Raw genomic sequence first — 13,583 nt, forward strand, 5'->3', positions numbered from 1 at the left:
CCCGCTGCCGCTAGCGTTCGCCGCGTCTCGTCCGGCTCCGACCGAAGCTTCCCTCCTCCTCTAACCAGGGTAGGAGTGCTGCTTTTATCGTCCCGGGCCAGTCTCACTCTGGCCCGGCTTGTGTTCCGGAAAACTTTAACCCTCCGGCCGGACTTCCGGGTCTGATCCCGGAAGTTGGACGCCCCTCCGGGCTTTCTCCCTCGGGCCGGGTCCCGCGGGGCCTTAGCCCCCTCACAATGACATTGTAATGAGAAATTCACTCAAGTTATCCTTTAATAATGGATGACCAAACCAGGTATATTTTGACTGCTAAATACTATGCAAGCAAGAGTACCCCATGTAGTGATGAAAAACATCTGTCAGAGATGTTTACTCCTGCTGCAGTCCCACCCTTATCTTTATCAACCCGTGCTAAGAGAGACATGAATAGAACGGAAGACCTTGAATGTATCATCTCGCATCAGAACTACGGAGCAGAACATGGAAAAATCCCAGCAGATGTACAAATTCACACAGACAAATATGGTTTATCAAACAAGCAATTAGGTGCTATTCTATCTTTGTTTTAACACTGTTTATTGCTCACTCTCTTTTTCCCATAGTCTAGAACAGCTATAATTAAGAAAATAGCAGTAATGAGCTCCTTCAGCCAAATGCATGCTCCTATTTTGTTTCCATGAAGAAAAGTAACAGTCATAATGACAGTATATGATCCCACCGAATACAGCCATAACAAAATATTCATCTGAGGTAAATGGGTAAGGATAGATGTTAATTAAAGGAAATAAAGGAGTAAAACAGTGTAAGCTATTTGAATAACTTCATGGGAAACAATTGAATCCTCTTGTATTCTCTTGTCCCAGTATGCAGGACAAGAGAATATACTTGGATGTTACTGCTTATAATGAAGTTATATATTGCTGTGATAAGACTTTAGTGATGATCTGCAGGGATTTTAACTGATCCATCCCACTTTCTTTGCCTAATAGACCTGCTCTGCTGACGGTGTCAAATGCTTTGGTTAGATCCATGAAGGCGATGTACAATGGTTGGTTTTGCTCTCTGCACTTTTCTTGAAGTTGCTGCAGGGAAAATATCATGTCTATGGTTGTTCTTCCAGCCCTGAATTCACACTGATTCAGGGTAGACACAACTCACCAGCTGTTGTAGGTGCATCAAGAGGAGGCTTGCAAAAGCTTTGCCTGCTGTACTTAGTAGCGAGATACCTCTGTAGTTGTTGAAGTCACCCTTATCTCCTTTATTTTTATACAGTGATGATGTTTGTGGCATGCATGTCTTGTGGTACCTCACCGTCTTTTCCAGCATTTGAGTAGCAGCTGATGAAGATATGGTAGTAGACTTTCTTTACTGCACTTGAGAATATCCTCTGGGATGCCATCTTTTCCAGGAGCCTTGCTACTCGATAATGAATCAATGGCTTTGCTTAACTCTTCTACAGTGGGTTCTACATCTAACTCTGGCATGACTTGTAGAGTTGGTATTTGGTCCAGTGATTTGCTGGTGATGTTTCTTTCTTTTGTGTATAGCTCTGAGTAGTATTCAACCAAACAAGACATCTGCTTGCTTCTATCTGTAATAGCTTCACCACTGCGCGACTTGAGAGGGGCAACCTTGTTGACAGTAAGGCCTAGAGCTTTCTTCAGACCATTGTACAAGACTAAAGTTTCCTGTGTCTGAGGCTGTCTGTATCTCATCACAGAGCTTAGTCCAGTGCTGATTTGCACAGCCTCTGGTTGCTCTCTAAACCTCATTTTTTGCCTGTCGTAGTCTTGCTTTGGGTGTTCTCAGTTGGCTTCTTCTTGTGTTTCAGATAGACTGTGTTCTTGACGTTGAGTGGTAATAGTTCTTCTGCATTTTCCTTAAACCAGTCCATATTGGACAGTCTCTTTTATCCAAATGTAGCTTTAGCTGTTTCATGGATTGCAGTTCTTAAACCTTCCAAAATTTCCTGTGCCTTCTTTGATAGCGACTTCCCAAATATGCTGAGCAGGTCTATTTGCAATCCTAGTAAAGATAGGATCACCACCAATCCTGTTATGTCTTATACGTTCCTTCCACAACAACATGAAAGCAAGTGTTTAGTTTGATGGGTCCACTTTGGACAGCTTTCAGATGAAAAGCGGAGTGAAGCAAGGACGTGTTCTTGCCCCTACACTCTCTGGAATCTTCTTCCCGGCACTCCCGCACGACGCGTGCATGGTGGAGTGTACCTGCACACAAGATGGGATGAGAAACTCTTCAACCTGTCACAACTTAAGGTAAAGACTAAAATTAGAAAGCTGCTTATCAGGGAGCTTCTATTCGCTGATGATGCTTCCCTTATAGCCCACAATGAAGACCTACTACTAAAACTCATGGACCGCTTCTCAAGAGCTTGCCAGGCACTTGTTCTTGCTACCAGCATAAAGAAAACAGTTCTGCTAGGACAGGGAGTTTCACAAGATCCATCAATTGCTCTTAATGAGAACCAGCTAGAAGTAGTTCAAAAGTTCAGCTACATAGGCTCCACAGTGACCACTGACCTCTCACTGGATGAAGGACATAACATTTGCATTGGAAAGGCTGCCACCACCTTCAGCAGACTAATTAAAGAGTATGGAACAACTCTAAGCTTACCATCAAGACCAAAATGCTAGCGTGCAGAGTTTCTGTACTCAGTACTTTCATATATGGTGGGGAAATATGGACAACTTATGCACATCAAGAGAAAAGGTTAAACAGTTTCTACCTACACTGTTTATGCCATATACTCGACATCAAATGGCAGGATAAATTTACCAATGCAGAGGTTCTTCAAAGGCAAATTTACAAAGCGTGACAGCCCTATGCAAACAGAGATGCCTGCCCTGGCTAGGCCATCTGAGAAGACTGGAAGATGGACGCATACTCAATACATGGTATACGGGGAACTATGGGAGGAAACAAGAACAACAGGATGTCCCAAGCTTCGCTACAAAGTCACATGCAAGTGAGATATGAAGACATTTGGAATTGATCCTGGCCAATGGGAAACCTTGGCAAGCAACTGGAACAAGTGACATCTTCATCTCCACCAGGGTATCAAAGTCCATGACAGGAATTGGCTCCAACAGCTTGAAGAGAAAAGAGTCCACAGGAAGCAAGCAGCTCCTGAACCACCCACTCATGACACATCCACTTGCAACCACTGACACTGATCATGTAAATCTTGGATTAGACTATTCAGTTACTTGAGACACTGCAAAACCATATATGACATGGGCTGTAATATCCACTGTCTCTCGCAGATGAAAGGATGCCAATCTCTGCCTAATATAGGTAGCAAAGTCATTTTCATTCTTTCATGGTTTCATAGTTAGTAGCAGGGTCGGAAGGGACCTGAGCAGATCATCAAGTCCGACCCCCTGCCATGGCAGGAAAGAGTACTGGGGTCAAACGACCCCAGCAAGGTGTTCATCTAACCTCCTCTTAAAGACCCCCAGGGTAGGAGCCAGCACCACTTCTCTTGGAAGCTGGTTCCAGACCCTAGCCGCCCTGACCGTAAAGTAGCGCCTCCTGATATCTAGCCTAAACCTACCCTCTGCCAGCTTGTGACTGTTATTCCTGGTCACTCCTGGCGGTGCTCGGGGGAACAGGGACTCCCCCAATGCCTGCTGATCTCCCCTGACTAGTTTGTAACAGGTCCCTAGATCCCCCCTCAGCCTTCTCTTGTGGAGGCTGAACAAGTTCAGGTCCCGTAGCCTCTCCTCGTAGGGCCTTTCAATTCTTTTAGTCTGGTCAATCATATTTCTACAGTGGATTTTTTCTTCCTAGCCATAGCAATGAAATACATTTATTGACTTCACGCCCAGGGATTCTAAGCAGGTATCTGTCCTTGTTTAATTTCACAGTAAATCAGGATTTCAGTACATTCTTACAGCTAAACTGGTATTTACAAAACTGTAAAAACTGGAAATGGGAATAAATCTAGCTTAAACTAATAGAAAACAATGTCAAACAGCTACAAGATAATCAGATTTCCAGTGGAAAAAAGCAAAAAGGTGCATTGTATACGTGTTTCTACAGAATTGCTGGGCAATACTGACAACCTTGAGTGAGGTGGGAAGAAGTAAATGAATGGGAAAACATCTACAAAGGAATGGAAGTGGATAATATTCCCCTATCATGACATAAAAATCCTCTCCTGGAGTAATACTAGCAGGACCTTATGATCGGGTATTGTTGTATGCTGGCGCTATAAAATCACAAACAAAATTTAAGCTGTAATAGTGCAATAGTGCAGGCTACAACTTCCCTTGAATTGACACCACTGCCTTGGCATGGGAAAAAGAAGAGCCAGGATAAAGAAGCCTCAGACAGAAACATCTGGTCACAATAGGGTCCTCAAGTCCATTTTATATTCCCAGTTTCAGTGTTTTATATGTGCTTCCCTCAGTAGAAGTAAAACATACTATATTAGGATTTTTTAAAAAGGATTTAAAAAGGATTTTTCTAATTCTGACACAATCCTTATAGCTTTTTTCCTTCTGCTCTCCCCTCATTTCCCTCTGTCAGGGCTATCTGGAGGAATGAAAACCTACCACCTAGTGCCAGTCCATCCAATGTTGTTCTAGTTACCTGTACTGAAATAGAGCCTATAAATTCAAGCCATAAGACTAAGCATTGGGCAACACTGAACTAAAAGACAGTCCCCACTCTCAAAGAGCTTACAGTCTCAGCTCCCCCGTGCTATCTCAGAAGACACTCTCCCCCGATGGCTTACCCCATGATTCGCCCTATTTGAGCAACTACCTCTAGCAGCCCAAAGAGTCCCCTTGTTTCCCAGGAGACCTGCACCGCAGCAGCGATGTCCAAACCAATACTTCTGTGGTCACAACGTTCTCACTCGATAGCGTTTTTCAACGTACAGTCCTTTCCTTTTCATTGCACGTCAGACTCTGTGGTCTAATTGGCATAGGTTTTCTGAGAGGTAGCTTTATGCAGTGAAATCCCCTGCCCCCTGAAGTCCAACACCACGACCCTCACTTAACTAGGCCCCGCTTTAATAAGAGTCTCATTGTTCATTTTGGCATGCCTGTACGTACAGTACCTAGTTCTGTAACTCTAGGACCCTGGCTTGCCTGTTAGCAAAATTCTTAGTATTTAAACAAACTCCGTGCTTCTCCGCACTCAGAGCTCAGCTCCGGGGTTTTATGTCTGAATAGCACAATTCTGGCCTTTATTCAGCTCCAGCCAAAAGCTGAATACATAAGACTTTTGTGTGTCAAGTTGGGAATTATTTACCATAGACTTAAAGAAATCAAGGCCACCTTAACATTAGGTTGGAAAAGAATACAACAACAACAAAAATCAGCACTAAGACGCACTGATCCCCAGGACTCCACAGATTTAACCACACACCTGGAGATAACAACAACTTAACACCCCGATAAAAAATGATGGAAAGGCTCTTTCAGAAGGAGCAAAGTGAAAATGCCACTGGATAGCATTAAGCCGACAGGAAAACTATCAATCTTCAGCTATGACAGGTGTGATAGAGACCAAAAGTGATGAGCCCTAATGGCCTTTCAGACTAAGAGCCATGTAAAAGAATACCCCAGGAGATGCATGTCATTTTTCAATAGCTAACAACAAAACACAGTGACCCCAAAGACAAACACATGCACACAATCCAATTAAAGATACTCAAGAAGGACACCATGGATCCAAAAAGTAATGTATAAGATTAGCTGTCAATAGCGCTGAGAGAATAGTGCACACCTTTTCTGGGAATATTACTTCAAGTTCAAAAATTAGATTTGATTCAATAATTTTCAGAACATTTTTACCTACTTCATGAAATGCTAGGAGTACTGAGCTAATGTCTTGCTAGTGTTAAAAGTATTCTTCTCCCTTTGCTACAAAGTAAGCTGGAGTTTTTCCCTTCCTCATTTCACTGCTCCTCGTGGTAGAAGTGCCTATTGGGGATTTCCTAATGTAATAATATTTTGAAGGAAAGATAAAATAGAGAATTTTCAGACTCTACCTGCAGAACCCACAGGGACTTTATTCAGTTGTAGTCCAAAGAAAGTTAATAGACTGGGGAAGAACTCATTAATAATCAGAATTATAAATACCAGCCAGATGTCTGATACCTCCTTTTTGGAAAAGGACATATCACCTAGTATTAATGGCATAGAGAAATAAATGATGGGCAAAAATGACTAACAGCCTTATGCTGGGACAGGCATGTTTGGAATTTGAACAGATAACACTAAGTAGCCGAACAAACCCAGTTGTCCTTTGAAAGGAAACAAATACAGGTTATGAATAATTTGTATTAATAATTACATGGAAAGTCACTGATGTTAAATCATAATGAGAAAAGGTCATTTTAAAGCAAACTGGGGACTGATCCTATAGCCAGAAAACTCTGCAAGTTTTTCAACTGATTTCAGTGGGAACTGGAGCAAACCCTTGGTAGCTAATTAAGATAGTCTGCATTATTTGAAACTGCTGCTACACAGACACTGCACAACCAAGACCAAGGACTCATTAGCAAGGAGCATGAAAACAGCATCATTCCTTAACTGTTAGCTCAGTGCAAATGCACTAGAGCCATGAAGTAGCCCCCTGGAGAGCAGACATTTTAACAAGTACCAAAGTAAAGGAGCCCCAGATCTTTAGCCAGCAACTGGCAGAACAATAAAAAATACCCTGTCCAAGTCGGCTAGCATCTGTGGAGTACCAGCAGGCTGCAAAGAGCACAAATGTTTTATAATATTGGGGCCAACACTGGAACTGTTTAAACTAGAGGGGAGTAGATTAACAACGTTTCAGGTAGAAATTTCCAGTCTGGGGAACATTCCAGTACTTCTAAAAAAAAAAGAGAGAATTCCACCTGAAACCGTGAGAAAAGCGGAAAACTCAATATTTTACCCCAACAGGAAGTTCTGGAAAAAAAGCTCACTTCAGGAAAAAATATGAACAACTTCCACTAGATTTTTCCTAGCATGAAAAACGTGTTTCAACACAATGTTATCAACTCTGAAACATTTACACAAAATAATTCAATAAATTGGGATTTTCCAGCAAGAATTTTTGTTGAAAAATTTCTAGCCAGGTCCAATTTCAAAATCTATATACCATCCAATGGGGTTCAAAGGTTTGTTTTTTTTTAAATTGAGATTTTCTTTTTAACTAAATCCACCAAAGTAATTCCTTAAAAAAGGAACAGATCCAGAAGGCTTTCTGCTTGTTCTCAAAAGGCAAAAAGGGCCCTCAATACTGAACAAGAACTTGCCAAAGATCGTCTTCATATTCATGCAGAGAAAGCAGCAGCTCTTGTTACCCAAGTTTAGTCCTTACCCTCTCCAGATCATCTACAAGGTAAAATTTTGCATTGTAAAATGAGTAGCTGCTGCTTAAGATTGGGCTAGATTTTCTCTCTCTTTTTTGCCCACGGTGCACTCGTTCTTACCTCACTCCGGTAGTAGCTACACTGAAATCAGTGGGGCGAGTCAGAGAGTAAGGCGCTATCTATGTGCAAGCTTCCATCATGGGGCACACAAGGGACTGAACCAGAGCTCCTGAGCTGCAAGCATGAACCTCTTCTGGGCCTCGCAAACTTTGATCTCCTGCAGACCCACACAAGCACATGTGGGCTATATCAGAACCTGGCCCAGTGCCATTGTGTTAAATACTTTTTTAAAATTTTGAATTTCAGTGAAATCCGTTCATTTCAGCTCATTTTCACTATTGAGTACAAGATCTCGGGGTAAACCTTCCTAAAGCATCGGCAAGGAGGGCCATACATAGCTGCATGTGTGAACACTTGGGGGCTGACTTCCCTTTCACAGCATGTAAATGCCTAGAAAAAGACTGTGCCAATTGCTCCTTGCTCCACCTCAAACAGCTGAAAAGGGTCACCAGTGATTCTCCCAATAAAGGGAATTGCCCACTATCACCAGTAGTGTAGAGCTGGATCCACATAAAGCTTGTGACCAAATCAGAGGGAAACAAGGAAGAGACAGGGGGACCAGCGTCTACAGTCTCTGAGCAGCCCAGGCTGAGGAGGACAGAACAGCAGCTTCAAGCTACCTCTCTCGTCTCAGCCTTGGCACAGCTGAGCCCAGCAGAGCTGATGCACACAAACAGGCGTGCCTGTACATTGTGAAAATCCGATAACACTAAGGTCCTTATTTTCATTTTTAAACACCTCCATGTTCACGCAGAGCTGAGACCAAAGGGAAAATGGCAAACCTGGTCTTGAGATTACAGAGCCCAGGGTTGTTCCCATGCTATTAAGAGGCACAGGATCATCCTGACTCTGCAGACACCTCTGCATTCCCCAGTACAAGATTTAGATACCCGCTGCAGAGATTTCAAACACCCCAGAAGTCGGCACTGTGTAGACCGAAAGAACTTCCCCAAGTTAAAATCCCGATGACGGGGAAGAATTTCTGTGGCCTATCATTTACAGATCGGGGCTGATGAGCAAAATGATGTGTCTGGAGTTAAAAAACTTTGACTATGATAGAACCATTGAATATAGAGTGTGAACAATACAATGGGCCAGAGGAGGGCAACACACTCAGCCCAATGTCTATTGTCTACCTCAAACCCACAAAGGAGGAAGAAAACACAAGCTGACCCAAACTCTGCACCAAGCTCATTTCAGATGCATAGCAAAATTCCCCATTGGATAGACCAGTCATTTAATTTTAAAACTAGCTCACAAGGTAGACCTGTCAATATTGGGGACAGGGAACTGTAATATAATTTATGTTCATACAGCACCTTGCACAACGGTGCCCTGACTGAGTTAGCATTTAGGCACTACCATGTTATAGAATATTAATAATAATTAGAGAAATACCAGGGCTGTATAATAGCTAAACAATTGCTCCCCAACCACAACATCCAATGCCTTGGAAAAAAGGTCACCATTTGCCAACACTGAGCCACCACACAATTATCATAACACTTTCTTACCAGATGGAGGAAGTACAGGCCCAGTATCTCAGACGCTGCACGACTCTGGTAATAGTGGATAGATGCTGGCTCAATAAAGTCAAACAGTGTATATTCAGGCAGCAGTGGCCACTTAAATTTAACTAATTTAACTTTGCTCATTTAAACTGTGGGGCGAGGTGGGCATGCTGGAGGGGAGGGACAGAATCCAGCTAGATCTAGAGAGGTTACAGAGGTGGGCGGATGAGAATAGGATGGGATTCAATGCAGACAAGTGCAAGTTGCTGCATCTAGGGGGAAGGACCCAGCAACACACCTATAGGCTGGGGAACTCCCTTCTCAATAACACAGTGGCAGAAAGGGATCTTGGAGTCATTGTTGACTCCAGGATGAACATGAGCCGCCAATGCAAGGAAGCGGTCAGTAAGGCTAACCGTACCTTGTCACGCATCTACAGATACGTCACAAGCAGGTCCAGGGAGGTGATCCTTCCCCTCTATGTGGCATTGGTCAGGCCGCAGCTGGAGTACTGCATCCGGTTCTGGGTGCCGCACTTCAACAGGGATCTGGATACCATGGAGAGGGTCCAGAGGAGGGCCACTCACTTGGTCAAGGGGCAACGAGGCAGGCCCTACAAGGAGAGGCTAAAGGGCCTGAACCTATTGTGCCTCCACAAGAGAAGGCTGAGAAGGGATCTGGTGGACATTTACAAACCCAGCAGGGGGGACAAGTGGGAATTGGGGGAGGCCCTGTTCCCCCCCAGGCACCACCAGGGGTTATTAGCAAAGATTCCTTGCCTAACCATGGCAAAGTCATTTGATTGCCTGTTGGTAACGTGCAGGGGATATTATGTACTCTTCTCCTAGCCTTTCACTTTCTTATAGAAACTCAAAGCTCTTGGAGGCAAGGATTGTATACAGTGTCCAGGACAACTTTGCCTGAGGCCTCTAGATGTGTCTATGGTCCAACAGCCCTACAAAGGAAAAACAACAAACCATCGTATTGTCCGCCTGGATGTTTTATTCTCTGTGTTAAGAGGGAGGTGCAACTGTGCATTTTAATAATCTACCCTCATAAATAGATGTTCCCCTTTGTAGAAGAGCGCAACAATCAAGCAAGAAGAGACATCATCCAATGAACCAGAGAAATTTGGGATCTCCAAAAGCACTTGAGGGAGTTAGTTACTCAAGCCCCAATAAGTTTCAACAAAAGTTGTGTGTACCTAACTCCCTTAGTCTCCTTGAGGATGTAGGGGGAAAAACAACTTCATCCTCGGGAGGTTTTTTTCTCCAAGTTCCCTAGCTTTTCTTTTCTTACACTAAATGCTTGTCAGGATGGCTCCTCTCTCCTCAGCAGAAACACAGAGCTGTACCTAAAATAAATTGGTCCACAAATCAACAAAAGCTGAAGGTAAAGGGCTTAGTGGCTCTATGGATATCAGTCGTGGTACTCCATCTGTGAGATGCCATCTGTGGCTGCGGCTCCCCCAAAAAGCCCATGTTTAATTAACGTGGCTGTAATTTGCTCAGATTTTAATAGATCATGGACCCTTCTACTTAATCACTGCATGCAATGTGGCATATTGGATTCTCTGCAGGATGCGCGGTGGGCTGGGGAATGAGCTAGCAGAGACTGAACTACCACTCACCCCCAGTAAAAGTTCAGGTCACTGCAAAGGTCAGTGGTATGGAGAGAAGCATGGGAAATCTCAGATTGCCTTTGCCTGTCCTGTACCTGACCTGTAAATAAATAGGAAGATTGATGCAGGCAGTGTAGCCAGCACCTTAATATTGGAAAAGGCAGGTATTGCTCCTTAAAAACACATCAGCAAATTCTAGATGGAAAACAGGGAAAATGTGAAATGGATAGAAGCCCACCAGTATAACTGTGCCTCTTTCTTTGTCCACAAATCCTAGGTCCACTGCAAGTTGCACAGCAATGGAGGCAGGGCAGAGTCAGCTCTTGAGGCAGAGCTGTGCTTTCTCCCCTCCAGCATGGTGAGACCGAGGTGTCAGGCAGTTTAGAAAGGGTGTAAAAAGGCCTGGGATTCAGGTGTAGTGGATGAGGGGGGTGATGGGGCTTTTTCACACTCCTGCCCTTTCCTTTTAATTTAGCCTCAGCCCTGCTGACTTCATAGAAAAGGACAGACAAAGAGGAGGCTCGGTCAGTACCCCCATAGCAGGTCAGGAATCATCTCTGCTTACTTGCCAAGTCACATGCGTTATGCAGCTGAGGGCTTTGGAAACAAAAAAAGTCTTTTGAGCTCTTCATTCTGCTTAATCCGTCCTGTGTCAACAGGTCCCATTTTAAAAATAACATTTCTCACCCCCTCTGGGCCCAACTCCACACATCCCACATTTCCCTCCCAGACCACCATCCAGCCGACATCGTCAGACGCTTGCTTCCTGCTGTTCTTCCCACAGCCAAACCTTATTCTCTGCCAAAGTTTGCAACGGGTTGAATGGAAATGTGCATGCATGGTGACACTCAGTTCCGGCAGGCCAAAGCTAAGGGTCAGGGGACATGCCAGCTGGTCAGTCAGCGTTCAGGACTAGAGAGGAAGAGGTTTGATCACTGCAGGTGGCACTGTTTTTCCCCAAACCTTTTTTCTTAAGTTACATAAACACGTGGGCTTCCTAAGAAGCCGGTTCTCTCCTGGTCCATTTCCAAGCTATTTGTCATAAATTGATGTCATGGTAGGGAGCAGGAACAGAAACACATGCGTGTAAGATGCAGTCATGCAAATGCTAGGAGTATAACCCCAAATGAAAAGAAAGCAAAAACCCACTGATTTCGGATGAATGACTTCTAGTTTTATATCCTGGAAGCGTGAGGAGCTTCAGAGCCACCTGCCTGTAAATGTTCAGATGGACTGGACTGCTCATCAACGTGCAGCAGTGTTGTAGTGCTGCTGTAGCTGTGATGGTCCAGGAAACACAAGGACCAAGGCTGGTGAGACAAAACAATACCCTTTGTTGGCCCAATGTACAGCTAAGAGAGATGTTACACAAAGTTTCCCACACAAAATGCCTTTCTTCTGGCCTGAAAAAGAAACAGATACAGCCTAATTAAATCTCACTTACAACAATTAACACTGAATTAACAATTCTTTTAACCCCTTTATATTAATGAAGGTCATCACTTAAAATCGGATGTGGGCAGTAAACCTGTGGAGCAAAGAGAAGTTCCTCTGGCCTTAGCACTTTGCAAAAGCACTACAGACAAAGCAAAGAACAAGGCTATAATTAAATCTAATTATGTAAATGAATAAGACCATTCAGATGAGGAGAGGGCTGTTAGCACCTGTGGAGCCCAGAGAGATTTGCAGAAAACAAGTATGAAGTGGTCTGGGCTAATCTGCTTACCTTTGTGTTGACAACTCAGGAGAGGAAGGTTGCAAACAATTTCATTTTAACACCTTGAACCAGGACGCAGGGAGATCAGTTCAGATGAACCCTGGGTGATGTCTTTCTGCAACACTTACTGACAGGTTCCAAGCACTATAGTGAGCAGCAGAAAATTTTCAGCTGGGCTGGTGGGCAGTATGGAAGGACAAACTGTGGGGACTTTTTCACGACACAAGAAATCTAGGACATGAATGTCAAGGTGTTTCTAGTCTTCATTTAACCAATTCCTGCCACACAGCAGGATTCACAGAGCTGTTTCTACTATGCAAGCAATGCAACCAGTCCTTAACTAAAGAAGCTCCAGAATTCCCCATCCACAGCTCCTTGAGTTGTATGCATCTTTTTTAAATGAATGGTCATTCTGCAACATGCATGCACTTCAGTCAAACATTGCGCAGGACAAGCCAACAGGTCTCTGTGTGTTTTCCTCTCTTTTGTTGATATATGAAAAACCCAAACAGACAAAAGAAGCAGGCCAGCTGCTTAGGCAGAGGAAACTGTGAAAAAAGAAATAACTATGCACTCTGGACCTGTCCCATCTATTTATGGCACAGTTAGGAACTGAGTGCAGGTTTCCAAGCCAGTAAGCTAATGGCCTAGCTAGTGCACTGTGCTTCCTCAGTCAACAACATCTGTTTCTGCAAAGACACCAAGCACTCTGTTCCCACTAATTCAAATAAGGACATCAGAAGAGACCCAGACCCAAGCAACTAAGACCCTTAGGTCTTCATGTGATCATAGCAGGCTCTTCAATATAGCAGACAATGGCATGCTGTGATCCAATGATGAGATGGGAAAGGGAGGAAAACTCAGGCTGAGAATATGGCACTCATTTTTAACAGCAAAGGTAATTAACTCTGGCATGTGATCGATTTGCTACCATTTGAAATCTTTTGACAGGCTGTCTCTCTGAACCTGCAGTTCAACAATACATGGCTTGGACATGCTGACATGTTTCAGCCACTCTCTGAGCCAGGGAGTCTAACAGAGCTCTGCTTCATGCATCCTGTGACGTGCATGGTGTAGCACGGGCCTCTGCACAACACAACAGGTCCCAAATGGGTCTGGGAAGAGCCTCTTAGAGGTACAGTTCCCTACGTAGAATCACAGCAGTCGGGTCGGAAGGGACCTTGTAGATCTTCAAGTCTGACCCCCTGCCTCGGCGGGAGAAAGGACTGGACTCAGATGACTCCAGCCAGGTAGGCATCAAGCCTCTTCTTAAAG

Source organism: Crocodylus porosus, unplaced genomic scaffold (genome assembly GCF_001723895.1).
Source record: "Crocodylus porosus isolate Cpor-Errol unplaced genomic scaffold, CroPor_comp1, whole genome shotgun sequence".
NCBI lineage: Eukaryota > Metazoa > Chordata > Crocodylia > Crocodylidae > Crocodylus > Crocodylus porosus.